Consider the following 22,739-nt stretch of genomic DNA (forward strand, 5'->3'; position numbering starts at 1 on the left):
CTTTCAGTGTAGGGTTACAGGGACTGACACATCTTTCAGGGTAGGATTATAGCGGGCTGACACATCTCTCAGGGTCGGGTTACAGGGTCTGACACATCTCTCAGGATCGGGTTACAGGGACTGACTGACACATCTCTCAGTGTAGAGTTGTTGGGACTGACACATCTCTCAGGGTAGGGTTACTGGGGCTCACACATATCTCAGGATAGGGTTACAGGGACTGGCTGACACATCTCTCAGGACAGGGTTACCGGGACTGACACATCTCTCAGGATAGGGTTACAGGGACTGACTGACACATCTCTCAGGGTAGGGTTACTGGGACTGACACATCTCTCAGGGTAGGGTTACAGGGACTGACACATCTCTCAGAATAGGATTACAGGGACTGACTGACACATCTTTCAGGGTAGGGTTACAGGGGACTGACACATCTCTCAGGATAGGGTTACAGGGACTGACACATCGCTCAGGGTAGGGTTACAGGGACTGACATATCTCTCAGGATAGGGGTACAGGGACTGACACATCTCTCAGGATAGGGTTACAGGGACTGACACATCTCTCAGGATAGGATTACAGGGACTGACTGACACATCTTTCAGGGTAGGGTTACAGGGACTAACACATCTCTCAGGGTCGGGTTACAGGCACTGACTGACACATCTCTCAGTGTAGGGTTCCTGGGACTGACACATCTCTCAGGGTAGGATTACTGGGACTGACACATCTTTCAGGGTAGGGTTACTGGGGCTCACACATCTCTCAGGGTCGGGTTACAGGGACTAACACATCTCTCAGGATCGGGTTACAGGGACTGACTGACACATCTCTCAGGGTCGGGTTACAGGGACTGACACATCTTTCAGGGTAGGGTTACTGGGGCTCACACATCTCTCAGGATAGGGTTACAGGGACTGACACATCTCTCAGGATAGGGTTACAGGGACTGACTGGCACATCTCTCAGGGTAGGGTTAATGGGGCTGACACATCTCTCTGGGTAGGGTTACAGGGACTGACACATCTCTCAGGATAGGGTTACCGGAACTGACACATCTCTCACGATAGGGTTGCAGGGACTGACACATCTCTTCGGGTAGTGTTTCAGGGACTGACACATCGCTCAGGGTAGGGTTACAGGGACTGACAAATCTCTCAGGATAGGGTTACAGGGACTGACACATCTCTCAGGGTAGGGTGACAGGGACGGACAAATCTCTCAGGGTAGGGTTACAGGGACTGACACATCTCTCAGGATCGGTTTACAGGGACTGACTGACACATCTCTCAGGGTAGGGTTACTGGGACTGATACATCTCTCAGGATAGGGTTACAGGGACTGACACATCTTTCAGGTTAGGGTTACAGGGGACTGACACATCTCTCAGGGTAGGGTTACAGGGGACTGACACATCTCTCAGGGTAGGGTAACAGGGACTGACACATCTCTCAGGATCGGGTTACAGGGACTGACTGATACATCTCTCAGGGTAGGGTTACTGGGACTGACACATCTCTCAGGGTAGGGTTACAGGGACTGACACATCTCTCAGGATACGGTTACAGGGACTGACACATCTCTCAGGGTAGAGTTACAGGAATAGTCACATCTCTCATGGTAGGGTGACTGGGACTGACACATCTCTCAGGGACGGGTTACAGGGACTGACACATCTCTCAGGATTGGGTTACAGGGACTGACACATCTCTCAGGGTAGGGTTACAGGGACTGACATATCTCTCAGGATAGGGGTACAGGGACTGACACATCTCTCAGGATAGGGTTACAGGGACTGACTGACACATCTCTCAGGGTAGGGTTACTGGGACTGACACTTCTCTCAGGGTAGGGTTACAGGGACTGACACATCTCTCAGGATAGGATTACAGGGACTGACTGACACATCTTTCAGGGTAGGGTTACAGGGACTAACACATCTCTCAGGGTCGGGTTACAGGCACTGACTGACACATCTCTCAGTGTAGGGTTCCTGGGACTGACACATCTCTCAGGGTAGGGTTACTGGGACTGACACATCTCTCAGGGTCGGGTTACAGGGACTAACACATCTCTCAGGATCGGGTTACAGGGACTGACTGACACATCTCTCAGGGTAGGGTTACAGGGACTGACACATCTCTCAGGTTCGGGTTACTGGGGCTCACACATCTCTCAGGATAGGGTTACCGCGACTGACACATCTGTCAGGATAGGGTTACAGGGATTGACTGACACATCTCTCAGGGTAAGATTACTGGGACTGACACATCTCTCAGGGTCGGGTTACAGGGACTGACACATCTCTCAGGATAGGTTTACAGGGACTGACACATCTCTCAGGGTAGGGTTACAGGGACTGACACATCTCTCAGGGTAGGGTTACAGGAATAGTCACATCTCTCAGGATAGGGTGACAGGGACTGACACATCTCTCAGGATAGGGTTTCAGGGACTGACTGACACATCTCTCAGGGTAGGGTTACTGGGACTGACACATCTCTCAGGGAAGGGTTACAGGGACTGACACATCTCTCAGGATAGGATTACAGTGACTGACTGACACATCTTTCAGGGTAGGTTTACAGGGGACTGACACATCTCTCAGGGTAGGGTTACAGGGACTGACTGACACATCTCTCAGGGTAGGGTTAATGGGGCTGACACATCTCTCTGGGTAGGGTTACAGGGACTGACACATCTCTCAGGATAGGGTTACCGGAACTGACACATCTCTCACGATAGGGTTGCAGGGACTGACACATCTCTTCGGGTAGTGTTTCAGGGACTGACACATCGCTCAGGGTAGGGTTACAGGGACTGACAAATCTCTCAGGATAGGGTTACAGGGACTGACACATCTCTCAGGGTAGGGTGACAGGGACGGACAAATCTCTCAGGGTAGGGTTACAGGGACTGACACATCTCTCAGGATCGGTTTACAGGGACTGACTGACACATCTCTCAGGGTAGGGTTACTGGGACTGATACATCTCTCAGGATAGGGTTACAGGGACTGACACATCTTTCAGGTTAGGGTTACAGGGGACTGACACATCTCTCAGGGTAGGGTTACAGCGGACTGACACATCTCTCAGTGTAGGGTTACAGGGACTGACACATCTCTCAGGATCGGGTTACAGGGACTGACTGACACATCTCTCAGGGTAGGGTTACTGGGACTGACACATCTCTCAGGATAGGGTTACAGGGACTGACACATCTCTCAGGGTAGAGTTACAGGAATAGTCACTTCTCTCATGGTAGGGTGACTGGGACTGACACATCTCTCAGGGACGGGTTACAGGGACTGACACATCTCTCAGGATAGGGTTACAGGGGACTGACACATCTCTCAGGGTAGGGTTAAGGGACTGACACATCTTTCAGGGTAGGGTTACAGGGGACTGACACATCTCTCAGGGTAGGGTTACTGGGGCTCACACATCTCTCAGGATTGGGTTACAGGGACTGACACATCTCTCAGGATAGGGTTACAGGGACTGACTGGCACATCTCTCAGGGTAGGGTTAATGGGGCTGACACATCTCTCTGGGTAGGGTTACAGGGACTGACACATCTCTCAGGATAGGGTTACCGGAACTGACACATCTCTCACGATAGGGTTGCAGGGACTGACACATCTCTTCGGGTAGTGTTTCAGGGACTGACACATCGCTCAGGGTAGGGTTACAGGGACTGACAAATCTCTCAGGATAGGGTTACAGGGACTGACACATCTCTCAGGGTAGGGTGACAGGGACGGACAAATCTCTCAGGGTAGGGTTACAGGGACTGACACATCTCTCAGGATCGGTTTACAGGGACTGACTGACACATCTCTCAGGGTAGGGTTACTGGGACTGATACATCTCTCAGGGTCGGGTTACAGGGACTGACACATCTTTCAGGTTAGGGTTACAGGGGACTGACACATCTCTCAGGGTAGGGTTACAGGGGACTGACACATCTCTCAGGGTAGGGTAACAGGGACTGACACATCTCTCAGGATCGGGTTACAGGGACTGACTGATACATCTCTCAGGGTAGGGTTACTGGGACTGACACATCTCTCAGGGTAGGGTTACAGGGACTGACACATCTCTCAGGATAGGGTTACAGGGACTGACACATCTCTCAGGGTAGAGTTACAGGAATAGTCACATCTCTCATGGTAGGGTGACTGGGACTGACACATCTCTCAGGGACGGGTTACAGGGACTGACACATCTCTCAGGATAGGGTTACAGGGACTGACACATCTCTCAGGGTAGGGTTACAGGGACTGACATATCTCTCAGGATAGGGGTACAGGGACTGACACATCTCTCAGGATAGGGTTACAGGGACTGACACTTCTCTCAGGGTAGGGTTACAGGGACTGACACATCTCTCAGGAGAGGATTACAGGGACTGACTGACACATCTTTCAGGGTAGGGTTACAGGGACTAACACATCTCTCAGGGTCGGGTTACAGGCACTGACTGACACATCTCTCAGTGTAGGGTTCCTGGGACTGACACATCTCTCAGGGTAGGGTTACTGGGACTGACACATCTCTCAGGGTCGGGTTACAGGGACTAACACATCTCTCAGGATCGGGTTACAGGGACTGACTGACACATCTCTCAGGGTAGGGTTACAGGGACTGACACATCTCTCAGGGTCGGGTTACTGGGGCTCACACATCTCTCAGGATAGGGTTACCGCGACTGACACATCTGTCAGGATAGGGTTACAGGGATTGACTGACACATCTCTCAGGGTAAGATTACTAGGACTGACACATCTCTCAGGGTCGGGTTACAGGGACTGACACATCTCTCAGGATAGGTTTACAGGGACTGACACATCTCTCAGGGTAGGGTTACAGGAATAGTCACATCTCTCAGGATAGTGTGACAGGGACTGACACATCTCTCAGGATAGGGTTTCAGGGACTGACTGACACATCTCTCAGGGTAGGGTTACTGGGACTGACACATCTCTCAGGGAAGGGTTACAGGGACTGACACATCTCTCAGGATAGGATTACAGTGACTGACTGACACATCTTTCAGGGTAGGTTTACAGGGGACTGACACATCTCTCAGGGTAGGGTTACAGGGACTGACTGACACATCTCTCAGGGTAGGGTTAATGGGGCTGACACATCTCTCTGGGTAGGGTTACAGGGACTGACACATCTCTCAGGATAGGGTTACCGGAACTGACACATCTCTCACGATAGGGTTGCAGGGACTGACACATCTCTTCGGGTAGTGTTTCAGGGACTGACACATCGCTCAGGGTAGGGTTACAGGGACTGACAAATCTCTCAGGATAGGGTTACAGGGACTGACACATCTCTCAGGGTAGGGTGACAGGGACGGACAAATCTCTCAGGGTAGGGTTACAGGGACTGACACATCTCTCAGGATCAGTTTACAGGGACTGACTGACACATCTCTCAGGGTAGGGTTACTGGGACTGATACATCTCTCAGGATAGGGTTACAGGGACTGACACATCTTTCAGGTTAGGGTTACAGGGGACTGACACATCTCTCAGGGTAGGGTTACAGCGGACTGACACATCTCTCAGTGTAGGGTTACAGGGACTGACACATCTCTCAGGATCGGGTTACAGGGACTGACTGACACATCTCTCAGGGTAGGGTTACTGGGACTGACACATCTCTCAGGATAGGGTTACAGGGACTGACACATCTCTCAGGGTAGAGTTACAGGAATAGTCACTTCTCTCATGGTAGGGTGACTGGGACTGACACATCTCTCAGGGACGGGTTACAGGGACTGACACATCTCTCAGGATAGGGTTACAGGGGACTGACACATCTCTCAGGGTAGGGTTAAGGGACTGACACATCTTTCAGGGTAGGGTTACAGGGGACTGACACATCTCTCAGGGTAGGGTTACTGGGGCTCACACATCTCTCAGGGTAGGGTTACAGGGACTGACACATCTCTCAGGATAGGGTTACCGGGACTGACACATCTCTCAGGATAGGGTTACAGGGACTGACTGACACATCTCTCAGGGTAGGGTTATTGGGACTGACACATCTCTCAGGATCGGGTTACAGGGACTGACACATCTCTCAGGATAAGGTTACAGGGACTGACACATCTCTCAGGATAGGATTACAGGGACTGACACATCTCTCAGGGTCGGATTACAGGGACTGACGCATCTCTCAGGATAGGGTTACAGGGACCGACACATCTCTCAGGGTCGGGTTACAGGGACTGACACATCTCTCAGGACTGGGTTACAGGGACTGACACGTCTCTCAGGGTAGGGTTACAGGGACTGACACATCTCTCAGGGTCGGGCTACAGGGACTGACACATCTCTCAGGGTAGGGTTACTGGGACTGACACATCTTTCAGGATAGGGTTACAGGGACTGACACATCTTTCAGGGTAGGGTTACAGGGGACTGACACATCTCTCAGGGTAGGGTTACAGGGACTGACACATCTTTCAGTGTAGGGTTACAGGGACTGACACATCTTTCAGGGTAGGATTATAGCGGACTGACACATCTCTCAGGATCGGGTTACAGGGACTGACTGACACATCTCTCAGTGTAGAGTTCCTGGGACTGACACATCTCTCAGGGTAGGGTTACTGGGGCTCACACATCTCTCAGGGTCGGGTTACAGGGACTGACACATCTTTCAGGGTAGGGTTACAGGGACTGACACATCTTTCAGGATAGGGTTACAGGGACTGACACATCTCTCAGGGTAGGGTTGCAGGGACTGACACATCTCTCAGGATAGCATTACAGGGACTGACACATCTCTCAGGATAGGGTTACAGGGACTGACACATCTCTCAGGATAGGGTTACAGGGACTGACTGGCACATCTCTCAGGGTAGGGTTAATGGGGCTGACACATCTCTCTGGGTAGGGTTACAGGGACTGACACATCTCTCAGGATAGGGTTACCGGAACTGACACATCTCTCACGATAGGGTTGCAGGGACTGACACATCTCTTCGGGTAGTGTTTCAGGGACTGACACATCGCTCAGGGTAGGGTTACAGGGACTGACAAATCTCTCAGGATAGGGTTACAGGGACTGACACATCTCTCAGGGTAGGGTGACAGGGACGGACAAATCTCTCAGGGTAGGGTTACAGGGACTGACACATCTCTCAGGATCGGTTTACAGGGACTGACTGACACATCTCTCAGGGTAGGGTTACTGGGACTGATACATCTCTCAGGATAGGGTTGCAGGGACTGACACATTTTTCAGGTTAGGGGTACAGGGGACTGACACATCTCTCAGGGTAGGGTTACAGGGGACTGACACATCTTTCAGGGTAGGGTTACAGGGACTGACACATCAATCAGGATAGGATTACAGGGACTGACTGACACATCACTCAGGGTTGGGTTATTGGGACTTACACATCTCTCAGGGTCGGGTTACAGGGACTGACACATCTCTCAGGATAGGGTTACAGGGACCGACACATCTCTCAGGGTCGGGTTACAGGGACTGACACATCTCTCAGGACTGGGTTATAGGGACTGACACGTCTCTCAGGATAGGGTTACAGGGACTGACACATCTCTCAGGGTCGGGCTACAGGGACTGACACATCTCTCAGGGTAGGGTTACAGGGACTGACACATCTTTCAGGATAGGGTTACAGGGACTGACACATCTTTCAGGGTAGGGTTACAGGGGACTGACACATCTCTCAGGGTAGGGTTACAGGGACTGACACATCTTTCAGTGTAGGGTTACAGGGACTGACACATCTTTCAGGGTAGGATTATAGCGGACTGACACATCTCTCAGGGTCGGGTTACAGGGACTGACACATCTCTCAGGATCGGGTTACAGGGACTGACTGACACATCTCTCAGTGTAGAGTTCCTGGGACTGACACATCTCTCAGGGTAGGGTTACTGGGGCTCACACATCTCTCAGGATAGGGTTACAGGGACCGACACATCTCTCAGGGTCGGGTTACAGGGACTGACACATCTCTCAGGACTGGGTTATAGGGACTGACACGTCTCTCAGGATAGGGTTACAGGGACTGACACATCTCTCAGGGTCGGGCTACAGGGACTGACACATCTCTCAGGGTAGGGTTACAGGGACTGACACATCTTTCAGGATAGGGTTACAGGGACTGACACATCTTTCAGGGTAGGGTTACAGGGGACTGACACATCTCTCAGGGTAGGGTTACAGGGACTGACACATCTTTCAGTGTAGGGTTACAGGGACTGACACATCTTTCAGGGTAGGATTATAGCGGACTGACACATCTCTCAGGGTCGGGTTACAGGGACTGACACATCTCTCAGGATCGGGTTACAGGGACTGACTGACACATCTCTCAGTGTAGAGTTCCTGGGACTGACACATCTCTCAGGGTAGGGTAACAGGGACTGACACATCAATCAGGATAGGATTACAGGGACTGACTGACACATCACTCAGGGTTGGGTTATTGGGACTGACACATCTCTCAGGGTCGCGTTACAGGGACTGACACATCTCTCAGGATAGGGTTACAGGGACCGACACATCTCTCAGGGTCGGGTTACAGGGACTGACATATCTCTCAGGACTGGGTTATAGGGACTGACACGTCTCTCAGGATAGGGTTACAGGGACTGACACATCTCTCAGGGTCGGGCTACAGGGACTGACACATCTCTCAGGGTAGGGTTACAGGGACTGACACATCTTTCAGGATAGGGTTACAGGGACTGACACATCTTTCAGGGTAGGGTTACAGGGGACTGACACATCTCTCAGGGTAGGGTTACAGGGGACTGACACATCTTTCAGTGTAGGGTTACAGGGACTGACACATCTTTCAGGGTAGGATTATAGCGGACTGAGACATCTCTCAGGGTCGGGTTACAGGGACTGACACATCTCTCAGGATCGGGTTACAGGGACTGACTGACACATCTCTCAGTGTAGAGTTCCTGGGACTGACACATCTCTCAGGGTAGGGTTACTGGGGCTCACACATATCTCAGGGTAGGGTTACAGGGACTGACACAAATCTCAGGATAGGGTTACCGGGACTGACACATCTCTCAGGATAGGGTTCTGGGACTGAGTGACACATCTCTCAGGGTAGGGTTACTGGGACTGACACATCTCTCAGGGTAGGGTTACAGGGACTGACACATCTCTCAGAATAGGATTACAGGGACTGACTGACACATCTTTCAGGGTAGGGTTACAGGGGACTGACACATCTCTCAGGGTAGGGTTACAGGGACTGACACATCTCTCAGGGTAGGGTTACAGGAATAGTCACATCTCTCAGGATAGGGTGACAGGGACTGACACATCTCTCAGGATAGGGTTTCAGGGACTGACTGACACATCTCTCAGGGTAGGGTTACTGGGACTGACACATCTCTCAGGGAAGGGTTACAGGGACTGACACATCTCTCAGGATAGGATTACAGTGACTGACTGACACATCTTTCAGGGTAGGTTTACAGGGGACTGACACATCTCTCAGGGTAGGGTTACAGGGACTGACTGACACATCTCTCAGGGTAGGGTTAATGGGGCTGACACATCTCTCTGGGTAGGGTTACAGGGACTGACACATCTCTCAGGATAGGGTGACCGGAACTGACACATCTCTCACGATAGGGTTGCAGGGACTGACACATCTCTTCGGATAGTGTTTCAGGGACTGACACATCGCTCAGGGTAGGGTTACAGGGACTGACAAATCTCTCAGGATAGGGTTACAGGGACTGACACATCTCTCAGGGTAGGGTGACAGGGACGGACAAATCTCTCAGGGTAGGGTTACAGGGACTGACACATCTCTCAGGATCGGTTTACAGGGACTGACTGACACATCTCTCAGGGTAGGGTTACTGGGACTGATACATCTCTCAGGATAGGGTTACAGGGACTGACACATCTTTCAGGTTAGGGTTACAGGGGACTGACACATCTCTCAGGGTAGGGTTACAGCGGACTGACACATCTCTCAGTGTAGGGTTACAGGGACTGACACATCTCTCAGGATCGGGTTACAGGGACTGACTGACACATCTCTCAGGGTAGGGTTACTGGGACTGACACATCTCTCAGGATAGGGTTACAGGGACTGACACATCTCTCAGGGTAGAGTTACAGGAATAGTCACTTCTCTCATGGTAGGGTGACTGGGACTGACACATCTCTCAGGGACGGGTTACAGGGACTGACACATCTCTCAGGATAGGGTTACAGGGGACTGACACATCTCTCAGGGTAGGGTTACTGGGGCTCACACATCTCTCAGGGTAGGGTTACAGGGACTGACACATCTCTCAGGATAGGGTTACCGGGACTGACACATCTCTCAGGATAGGGTTACAGGGACTGACTGACACATCTCTCAGGGTAGGGTTATTGGGACTGACACATCTCTCAGGATCGGGTTACAGGGACTGACACATCTCTCAGGATAAGGTTACAGGGACTGACACATCTCTCAGGATAGGATTACAGGGACTGACACATCTCTCAGGGTCGGATTACAGGGACTGACGCATCTCTCAGGATAGGGTTACAGGGACCGACACATCTCTCAGGGTCGGGTTACAGGGACTGACACATCTCTCAGGACTGGGTTACAGGGACTGACACGTCTCTCAGGGTAGGGTTACAGGGACTGACACATCTCTCAGGGTCGGGCTACAGGGAATGACACATCTCTCAGGGTAGGGTTACTGGGACTGACACATCTTTCAGGATAGGGTTACAGGGACTGACACATCTTTCAGGGTAGGGTTACAGGGGACTGACACATCTCTCAGGGTAGGGTTACAGGGACTGACACATCTTTCAGTGTAGGGTTACAGGGACTGACACATCTTTCAGGGTAGGATTATAGCGGACTGACACATCTCTCAGGATCGGGTTACAGGGACTGACTGACACATCTCTCAGTGTAGAGTTCCTGGGACTGACACATCTCTCAGGGTAGGGTTACTGGGGCTCACACATCTCTCAGGGTAGGGTTACAGGGACTGACACATCTCTCAGGATAGGGTTACCGGAACTGACACATCTCTCACGATAGGGTTGCAGGGACTGACACATCTCTTCGGGTAGTGTTTCAGGGACTGACACGTCGCTCAGGGTAGGGTTACAGGGACTGACAAATCTCTCAGGATAGGGTTACAGGGACTGACACATCTCTCAGGGTAGGGTGACAGGGACGGACAAATCTCTCAGGGTAGGGTTACAGGGACTGACACATCTCTCAGGATCGGTTTACAGGGACTGACTGACACATCTCTCAGGGTAGGGTTACTGGGACTGATACATCTCTCAGGATAGGGTTGCAGGGACTGACACATTTTTCAGGTTAGGGGTACAGGGGACTGACACATCTCTCAGGGTAGGGTTACAGGGGACTGACACATCTCTCAGGGTAGGGTTACAGGGACTGACACATCTCTCATGATCGGGTTACAGGGACTGACTGATACATCTCTCAGGGTAGGGTTACTGGGACTGACACATCTCTCAGGGTAGGGTTACAGGGACTGACACATCTGTCAGGATAGGGTTACAGGGACTGACACATCTCTCAGGGTAGAGTTACAGGAATAGTCACATCTCTCATGGTCGGGTGACTGGGACTGACACATCTCTCAGGGACGGGTTACAGGGACTGACACATCTCTCAGGATAGGGTTACAGGGACTGACACATCTTTCAGGGTAGGGTTACAGGGGACTGACACATCTCTCAGGGTAGGGTTACTGGGGCTCACACATCTCTCAGGGTAGGGTTACAGGGACTGACACATCTCTCAGGATAGGGTTACCGGGACTGACACATCTCTCAGGATAGGGTTACAGGGACTGACTGACACATCTCTCAGGGTAGGGTTATTGGGACTGACACATCTCTCAGGATCGGGTTACAGGGACTGACACATCTCTCAGGATAAGGTTACAGGGACTGACACATCTCTCAGGATAGGATTACAGGGGACTGACACATCTCTCAGGGTAGGGTTACAGGGACTGACACATCTCTCAGGATAGGGTTACAGGGACCGACACATCTCTCAGGGTCGGGTTACAGGGACTGACACATCTGTCAGGATCGGGTTACAGGAACTGACTGACACATCTTTCAGGGTAGGGTTACAGGGACTGACACATCAATCAGGATAGGATTACAGGGACTGACTGACACATCACTCAGGGTAGGGTTATTGGGACTGACACATCTCTCAGGATCGGGTTACCGGGACTGACACATCTCTCAGGATAAGGTTACAGGGACTGACACATCTCTCAGGATAGGGTCACAGGGACTGACACATCTCTCAGAGTAGGGTTACAGGGACTGACACATCTCTCAGGATAGGATTACAGGGACTGACTGACACATCTTTCAGGGTAGGGTTACAGGGACTGACACATCAATCAGGATAGGATTACAGGGACTGACTGACACATCACTCAGGGTTGGGTTATTGGGACTGACACATCTCTCAGGGTCGCGTTACAGGGACTGACACATCTCTCAGGATAGGGTTACAGGGACTGACACATCAATCAGGATAGGATTACAGGGACTGACTGACACATCACTCAGGGTTGGGTTATTGGGACTGACACATCTCTCAGGGTCGCGTTACAGGGACTGACACATCTCTCAGGATAGGGTTACAGGGACCGACACATCTCTCAGGGTCGGGTTACAGGGACTGACACATCTCTCAGGACTGGGTTATAGGGACTGACACGTCTCTCAGGATAGGGTTACAGGGACTGACACATCTCTCAGGGTCGGGCTACAGGGACTGACACATCTCTCAGGGTAGGGTTACAGGGACTGACACATCTTTCAGGATAGGGTTACAGGGACTGACACATCTTTCAGGGTAGGGTTACAGGGGACTGACACATCTCTCAGGGTAGGGTTACAGGGGACTGACACATCTTTCAGTGTAGGGTTACAGGGACTGACACATCTTTCAGGGTAGGATTATAGCGGACTGAGACATCTCTCAGGGTCGGGTTACAGGGACTGACACATCTCTCAGGGTAGGGTTACAGGGACTGACACATCTTTCAGGATAGGGTTACAGGGACTGACACATCTTTCAGGGTAGGGTTACAGGGGACTGACACATCTCTCAGGGTAGGGTTACAGGGGACTGACACATCTTTCAGTGTAGGGTTACAGGGACTGACACATCTTTCAGGGTAGGATTATAGCGGACTGAGACATCTCTCAGGGTCGGGTTACAGGGACTGACACATCTCTCAGGATCGGGTTACAGGGACTGACTGACACATCTCTCAGTGTAGAGTTCCTGGGACTGACACATCTCTCAGGGTAGGGTTACTGGGGCTCACACATATCTCAGGGTAGGGTTACAGGGACTGACACATCTCTCAGGATAGGGTTACCGGGACTGACACATCTCTCAGGATAGGGTTCTGGGACTGAGTGACACATCTCTCAGGGTAGGGTTACTGGGACTGACACATCTCTCAGGGTAGGGTTACAGGGACTGACACATCTCTCAGAATAGGATTACAGGGACTGACTGACACATCTTTCAGGGTAGGGTTACAGGGGACTGACACATCTCTCAGGGTAGGGTTACAGGGACTGACACAACATCTCTCAGGATAGGGTTACAGTGACTGACACATCTCTCAGGATAGGGTTACAGGGACTGACTGACACATCTCTCAGGGTAGGGTTACTGGGACTGACACTTCTCTCAGTGTAGGGTTACAGGGACTGACACATCTCTCAGGATAGGATTACAGGGACTGACTGACACATCTTTCAGGGTAGGGTTACAGGGACTAACACATCTCTCAGGGTCGGGTTACAGGGACTGACTGACACATCTCTCAGGATAGGGTTCCTGGGACTGACACATCTCTCAGGGTAGGGTTACTGGGACTGACACATCTCTCAGGGTCGGTTTACAGGGACTAACACATCTCTCAGGATCGGGTTACAGGGACTGACTGACACATCTCTCAGGGTAGGGTTACAGGGACTGACACATCTCTCAGGGTAGGGTTACAGGGACTGACACATCTCTCAGGATAGGGTTACTGGGGCTCACACATCTCTCAGGGTAGGGTTACAGGGACTCACACATCTCTCAGGATAGGGTTACCGCAACAGACACATCTGTCAGGATAGGGTTACAGGGACTGACTGACACATCTCTCAGGGTTAGGTTACTGGGACTGACACATCTCTCAGGGTAGGGTTACAGGGACTGACACATCTCTCAGAATAGGATTACAGGGACTGACTGACACATCTTTCAGGGTAGGGTTACAGGGACTCACACATCTTTCAGGCTAGGGCTACAGGGGACTGACACATCTCTCAGGGTAGGGTTACAGGGACTGACACATCTCTCAGTGTAGGGTTACAGGGACTGACACATCTCTCAGGATAGGGTTACAGGGACTGACACATCTCTCAGGGTAGGGTTACAGGGACTGACATATCTCTCAGTGTAGGGTTACAGGAATAGTCACATCTCTCAGGATAGTGTGACAGGGACTGACACATCTCTCAGGATAGGGTTACAGGGACTGACTGACACATCTCTCAGGGTAGGGTTACTGGGACTGACACATCTCTCAGGGAAGGGTTACAGGGACTGACACATCTCTCAGGATAGGATTACAGTGACTGACTGACACATCTTTCAGGGTAGGTTTACAGGGGACTGACACATCTCTCAGGGTAGGTTTACAGGGACTGACACATCTTTCAGGGTAGGGTTACAGGGACTGACACATCTTTCAGGATAGGGTTACAGGGACTGACACATCTCTCAGGGTAGGGTTGCAGGGACTGACACATCTCTCAGGATAGCATTACAGGGACTGACACATCTCTCAGGATAGGGTTACAGGGACTGACACATCTCTCAGGGTAGGGTTACAGGAATAGTCACATCTCTCGGGATAGGGTGACAGGGACTGACACATCTCTCAGGATAGGGTTGCAGGGACTGACACATCTCTCAGGATAGGGTTACAGGGACTGACTGGCACATCTCTCAGGGTAGGGTTAATGGGGCTGACACATCTCTCTGGGTAGGGTTACAGGGACTGACACATCTCTCAGGATAGGGTTACCGGAACTGACACATCTCTCACGATAGGGTTGCAGGGACTGACACATCTCTTCGGGTAGTGTTTCAGGGACTGACACATCGCTCAGGGTAGGGTTACAGGGACTGACAAATCTCTCAGGATAGGGTTACAGGGACTGACACATCTCTCAGGGTAGGGTGACAGGGACGGACAAATCTCTCAGGGTAGGGTTACAGGGACTGACACGTCTTTCAGGATCGGGTTACAGGGACTGACTGACACATCTCTCAGGGTAGGGTTACTGGGACTGACACATCTCTCAGGATAGGGTTACAGGGACTGACACATCTTTCAGGTTAGGGTTACAGGGGACTGACACATCTCTCAGGGTAGGGTTACAGGGGACTGACACATCTCTCAGGGTAGGGTTACAGGGACTGACACATCTCTGAGGATCGGGTTACAGGGACTGACTGACACATCTCTCAGGGTAGGGTTACTGGGACTGACACATCTCTCAGGGTAGGGTTACAGGGACTGACACATCTCTCAGGATAGGGTTACAGGGACTGACACATCTCTCAGGGTAGAGTTACAGGAATAGTCACATCTCTCATGGTAGGGTGACTGGGACTGACACATCTCTCAGGGTCGGGTTACAGGGACTGACACATCTCTCAGGATAGGGTTACACGGACTGAATGACACATCTCTCAGGTTAGGGTTACTGGGACTGACACATCTCTCAGGGTAGGGTTACAGGGACTGACACATCTCTCAGAATAGGATTACAGGGACTGACTGACACATCTTTCAGGGTAGGGTTACAGGGGACTGACACATCTCTCAGGGAAGGGTTACAGGGACTGACACATCTCTCAGGATAGGGTTACAGGGACTGACACATCTCTCAGGGTAGGGTTACAGGAATAGTCACATCTCTCAGGATAGCGTGACAGGGACTGACACATCTCTCAGGATAGGGTTACAGGGACTGACTGACACATCTCTCAGGGTAGGGTTACTGGGACTGACACTTCTCTCAGGGTAGGGTTACAGGGACTGACACATCTCTCAGGATAGGATTACAGGGACTGACTGACACATCTTTCAGGGTAGGGTTACAGGGACTGACACATCTCTCAGGATAGGGTTTACAGGGACTGACACATCTCTCAGGGTAGGGTTACACGGACTGACACATCTCTCAGGGTAGGGTTACAGGAATAGTCACATCTCTCAGGATAGGGTGACAGGGACTGACACATCTCTCAGGATAGGGTTACAGGGACTGACTGACACATCTCTCAGGGTAGGGTTACAGGGACTGACACATCTCTCAGGATAGGGTTACCGGGACTGACACATCTCTCAGGATAGGGTTACACGGACTGACTGACACATCTCTCAGGGTAGGCTTACTGGGACTGACACATCTCTCAGGGTAGGGTTACAGGGACTGACACATCTCTCAGAATAGGATTACAGGGACTGACACATCTTTCAGGGTAGGATTATAGCGGACTAACACATCTCTCAGGGTCGGGTTACAGGGACTGACACATCTCTCAGGATCGGGTTACAGGGACTGACTGACACATCTCTCAGTGTAGAGTTCCTGGGTCTGACACATCTCTCAGGGTAGGGTTCCTGGGGCTCACACATCTCTCAGGGTAGGGTTACAGGGACTGACACATCTCTCAGGATAGGATTACCGGGATTGACACATCTCTCAGGATAGGGTTGCACGGACTGACTGACACATCTCTCAGGGTAGGGTTACTGGGACTGACACATCTCTCAGGGTAAGGTTACAGGGACTGACACATCTCTCAGAATAGGATTACAGGGACTGACTGACACATCTTTCAGGGTAGGGTTACAGGGGACTGACACATCTCTCAGGGTAGGGTTACAGGGGACTGACACATCTCTCAGGGTAGGGTTACAGGGACTGACACATCTCTCAGAATAGGATTACAGGGACTGACTGACACATCTTTCAGGGTAGGGTTACAGGGGACTGACACATCTCTCAGGATAGGGTTACAGGGACTGACACATCTCTCAGGGTAGGGTTACAGGAATAGTCACATTTCTCAGGATAGCGTGACAGGGACTGACACATCTCTCAGGATAGGGTTACAGGGGCTGACTGACACATCTCTCAGGGTAGGGTTACTGGGACTGACACTTCTCTCAGGGTAGGGTTACAGGGACTGACACATCTCTCAGGATAGGATTACAGTGGCTGACTGACACATCTTTCAGGGTAGGGTTACAGGGACTGACACATCTCTCAGGATAGGGTTTACAGGGACTGACACATCTCTCAGGGTAGGGTTACACGGACTGACACATCTCTCAGGGTAGGGTTACAGGAATAGTCACATCTCTCAGGATAGGGTGACAGGGACTGACATATCTCTCAGGATAGGGTTACAGGGACTGACTGACACATCTCTCAGGGTAGGGTTACTGGGACTGACACTTCTCTCAGGGTAGCATTACAGGGACTGACACATCTCTCAGGATAGGATTACAGGGACTGACTGACACATCTCTCAGGGTAGGGTTACAGGGACTGACACATCTCTCAGGATAGGGTTACCGGGACTGACACATCTCTCAGGATAGGGTTACACGGACTGACTGACACATCTCTCAGGGTAGGGTTACTGGGACTGACACATCTCTCAGGGTAGGGTTACAGGGACTGACACAACTCTCAGAATAGGATTACAGGGACTGACACATCTTTCAGGGTAGGATTATAGCGTACTGACACATCTCTCAGGGTCGGGTTACAGGGACTGACACATCTCTCAGGATCGGGTTACAGGGACTGACTGACACATCTCTCAGTGTAGAGTTCCTGGGTCTGACACATCTCTCAGGGTAGGGTTACTGGGGCTCACACATCTCTCAGGGTAGGGTTACAGGGACTGACACATCTCTCAGGATAGGATTACCGGGATTGACACATCTCTCAGGATAGGGTTACACGGACTGACTGACACATCTCTCAGGGTCGGGTTACAGGGACTGACACATCTCTCAGAATAGGATTACAGGGACTGACTGACACATCTTTCAGGGTAGGGTTACAGGGGACTGACACATCTCTCAGGGTAGGGTTACAGGTACTGACACATCTCTCAGAATAGGGTTACAGGGACTGACACATCTCTCAGGATAGGGTTACAGGGACTGACACATCTCTCAGGGTAGGGTTACAGGAATAGTCACATCTCTCAGGATAGGGTGACAGGGACTGACACATCTCTCAGGATAGGGTTACAGGGACTGACTGACACATCTCTCAGGGTAGGGTTACTGGGACTGACACTTCTCTCAGGGTAGGGTTACAGGGACTGACACATCTCTCAGGATAGGATTACAGGGACTGACTGACGCATCTTTCAGGGTAGGGTTACAGGGACTGACACATCTCTCAGGATAGGGTTACAGGGACTGACACATCTCTCAGGGTAGGGTTACAGGGACTGACACATCTCTCAGGGTAGGGTTACAGGAATAGTCACATCTCTCAGGATAGGGTGACAGGGACTGACACATCTCTCAGGATAGGGTTACAGGGACTGACTGACACATCTCTCAGGATAGGGTTACTGGGACTGACACATCTCTCAGGATAGTGTTACAGGGACTGACACATCTCTCAGGGTAGGGTGACAGGGACTGACACATCTCTCAGGGTCAGGTTACAGGGACTGACACATATCTCAGGGTAGATTTACAGGGACAGACACATCTCTCAGGGTAGGGTTACAGGGATAGTCACATCTCTCAGGATAGGGTGACAGGGACTGACACATTTCTCAGGATAGGGTTACAGGGACTGACTGACACATCACTCAGGGTAGGGTTACTGGGACTGACACATCTCTCAGGATAAGGTTACAGGGACTGACACATCTCTCAGGATAGGGTCACAGGGACTGACACATCTCTCAGGGTAGGGTTATTGGGACTGACACATCTCTCAGGATAGGATTACAGGGACTGACATATCTCTCAGGGTCGGGTTACAGGGACCGACACATCTCTCAGGGTCGGGTTACAGGGACTGACACATCTCTCAGGACTGGGTTGCAGGGACTGACACGTCTCTCAGGATATGGTTACAGGGACTGACACATCTCTCAGGGTCGGGCTACAGGGACTGACACATCTCTCAGGGTAGGGTTACAGGGACTGACACATCTTTCAGGGTAGGGTTACAGGGGACTTACATATCTCTCAGGGTCGGGTTACAGGGACTGACACATCTCTCAGGATAGGGTTACAGGGACCGACACATCTCTCAGGGTAGGGTTACAGGGACTGACACATCTCTCAGGATTGGGTTACAGGGACTGACACATCTCTCAGGATAGGGTTACAGGGACTGACTGACACATCTCTCATGGTAGGGTTACTGGGACTGACACTTCTCTCAGGATAGGATTACAGGGACTGACTGACACATCTTTCAGGGTAGGGTTACAGGGACTAACACATCTCTCAGGGTCGGGTTACTGGGACTGACACATCTCTCAGGGTCGGTTTACAGGGACTAACACATCTCTCAGGATCGGGTTACAGGGACTGACTGACACATCTCTCAGGGTAGGGTTACAGAGACTGACACATCTCTCAGGTTAGGGTTACTGGGGCTCACACATCTCTCAGGGTAGGGTTACAGGGACTGACACATCTCTCAGGATAGGGTTACCGCGACTGACACATCTGTCAGGATAGGGTTACAGGGACTGACTGACACATCTCTCAGGGTAAGATTACTGGGACTGACACATCTCTCAGGGTAGGGTTACAGGGACTGACACATCTCTCAGAATAGGATTACAGGGACTGACTGACACATCTTTCAGGGTAGGGTTACAGGGACTGACACATCTTTCAGGGTAGGGCTACAGGGGACTGACACATCTCTCAGGGTATGGTTACAGGGACTGACACATCTCTCAGTGTAGGGTTACAGGGACTGACACATCTCTCAGGATAGGGTTACAGGGACTGACACATCTCTCAGGGTAGGGTTACAGGGACTGACACATCTCTCAGGGTAGGGTTACAGGAATAGACACATCTCTCAGGATAGGGTGACAGGGACTGACACATCTCTCAGGATAGGGTTACAGGGACTGACTGACACATCTCTCAGGGTAGGGTTACTGGGACTGACACATCTCTCAGGGAAGGGTTACAGGGACTGACACATCTTTCAGGGTAGGGTTACAGGGACTGACACATCTTTCAGGGTAGTGTTACAGGGGACTGACACATCTCTCAGGGTAGGGTTACAGGGACTGACACATCTCTCAGGATAGGGTTACCGGGACTGACACATCTCTCAGGATAGGGTTACAGGGACTGACTGACACATCTCTCAGGGTAGGGTTATTGGGACTGACACATCTCTCAGGATCGGGTTACAGGGACTGACACATCTCTCAGGATAAGGTTACAGGGACTGACACATCTCTCAGGGTCGGATTACAGGGACTGACACATCTCTCAGGATAGGGTTACAGGGACTGACACATCTCTCAGGGTAGAGTTACAGGAATAGTCACATCTCTCATGGTAGGGTGACTGGGACTGACACATCTCTCAGGGTCGGGTTACAGGGACTGACACATCTCTCAGGATAGGGTTACAGGGGACTGACACATCTCTCAGGGTAGGGTTACAGGGACTGACATATCTTTCAGGATAGGGTTACAGTGACTGACACATCTTTCAGGGTAGGGTTACAGGGGACTGACACATCTCTCAGGGTAGGGTAACTGGGGCTCACACATCTCTCAGGGTAGGGTTACAGGGACTGACACATCTCTCAGAATAGGATTACAGGGACTGACTGACACATCTTTCAGGGTAGGGTTACAGGGGACTGACACATCTCTCAGGGTAGGGTTACAGGGACTGACACATCTCTCAGGATAGGGTTACAGGGACTGACACATCTCTCAGGGTAGGGTTGCAGGGACTGACACATCTCTCAGGGTAGGGTTACAGGAATAGTCATATCTCTCAGGATAGGGTGACAGGGACTGACACATCTCTCAGGATAGGGTTACAGGGACTGACTGACACATCTCTCAGGGTAGGGTTACTGGGACTGACACTTCTCTCAGGGTAGGGTTACAGGGACTGACACATCTCTCAGGATAGGATTACAGGGACTGACTGACACATCTTTCAGGGTAGGGTTACAGGGACTGACACATCTTTCATGGTAGGGTTACAGGGACTGACACATCTCTCAGGGTAGGGTTACAGGGACTGACACATCTCTCAGGGTAGGGTTACAGGGATAGTCACATCTCTCAGGATAGGGTGACAGGGACTGACAAATTTCTCAGGATAGGGTTACAGGGACTGACTGACACATCACTCAGGGTAGGCTTATTGGGACTGACACATCTCTCAGGATCGGGTTACAGAGACTGACACATCTCTCAGGACTGGGTTATAGGGACTGACACGTCTCTCAGGATAGGGTTACAGGGACTGACACATCTCTCAGGGTCGGGCTACAGGGACTGACACATCTCTCAGGGTAGGGTTACAGGGACTGACACATCTTTCAGGATAGGGTTACAGGGACTGACACATCTTTCAGGGTAGGGTTACAGGGGACGGACACATCTCTCAGGGTAGGGTTACAGGGACTGACACATCTTTCAGTGTAGGGTTACAGGGGACTGACACATCTCTCAGGGTCGGGCTACAGGGACTGACACATCTCTCAGGGTTGGGTTACAGGGATTGACACATCTCTCAGGATAGGGTTACCGGGACTGACACATCTCTCAGGATAGGGTTACAGGGACTGACTGACACATCTCTCAGGGTAGGGTTACTGGGGCTCACACATCTCTCAGGGTCGGGTTACAGGGACTGACACATCTCTCAGAATAGGATTACAGGGACTGACTGACACATCTTTCAGGGTAGGGTTACAGGGACTGACACATCTCTCAGGGTCGGGCTACAGGGACTGACACATCTCTCAGGGTAGGGTTACAGGGACTGACACATCTTTCAGGATAGGGTTACAGGGACTGACACATCTTTCAGTGTAGGGTTACAGGGACTGACACATCTTTCAGGGTAGGATTATAGCGGAATGACACATCTCTCAGGATCGGGTTACAGGGACTGACTGACACATCTCTCAGTGTAGAGTTGTTGGGACTGACACATCTCTCAGGGTAGGGTTACTGGGGCTCACACATATCTCAGGGTAGGGTTACAGGGACTGACACATCTCTCAGGATAGGGTTACCGGGACTGACACATCTCTCAGGATAGGGTTACAGGGATTGACTGACACATCTCTCAGGGTAGGGTTACTGGGACTGACACATCTCTCAGGGTAGGGTTACAGGGACTGACACATCTCTCAGAATAGGATTACAGGGACTGACTGACACATCTTTCAGGGTAGGGTTACAGGGGACTGACACATCTCTCAGGGTAGGGTTACAGGGACTGACACATCTCTCAGGGTAGGGTTACAGGGACTGACACATCTCTCAGGATAGGGTTACAGGGACTGACACATCTCTCAGGATAGGGTTACAGGGAC

The 22,739-nt window shown here is 51.3% G+C and overlaps 1 protein-coding gene across 1 annotated transcript in view; it reads left to right on the forward strand.

Annotated features, from left to right (window-relative positions):
• LOC139230185 (scavenger receptor cysteine-rich domain-containing protein DMBT1-like) overlaps positions 1-22,739 on the forward strand; it is a 163,850-nt gene that overhangs the window by 115,234 nt on the left and 25,877 nt on the right. The window lies entirely within an intron of this gene.

This window comes from Pristiophorus japonicus, chromosome 19 (genome assembly GCF_044704955.1).
Source record: "Pristiophorus japonicus isolate sPriJap1 chromosome 19, sPriJap1.hap1, whole genome shotgun sequence".
Taxonomy (NCBI): Eukaryota; Metazoa; Chordata; class Chondrichthyes; family Pristiophoridae; genus Pristiophorus; species Pristiophorus japonicus.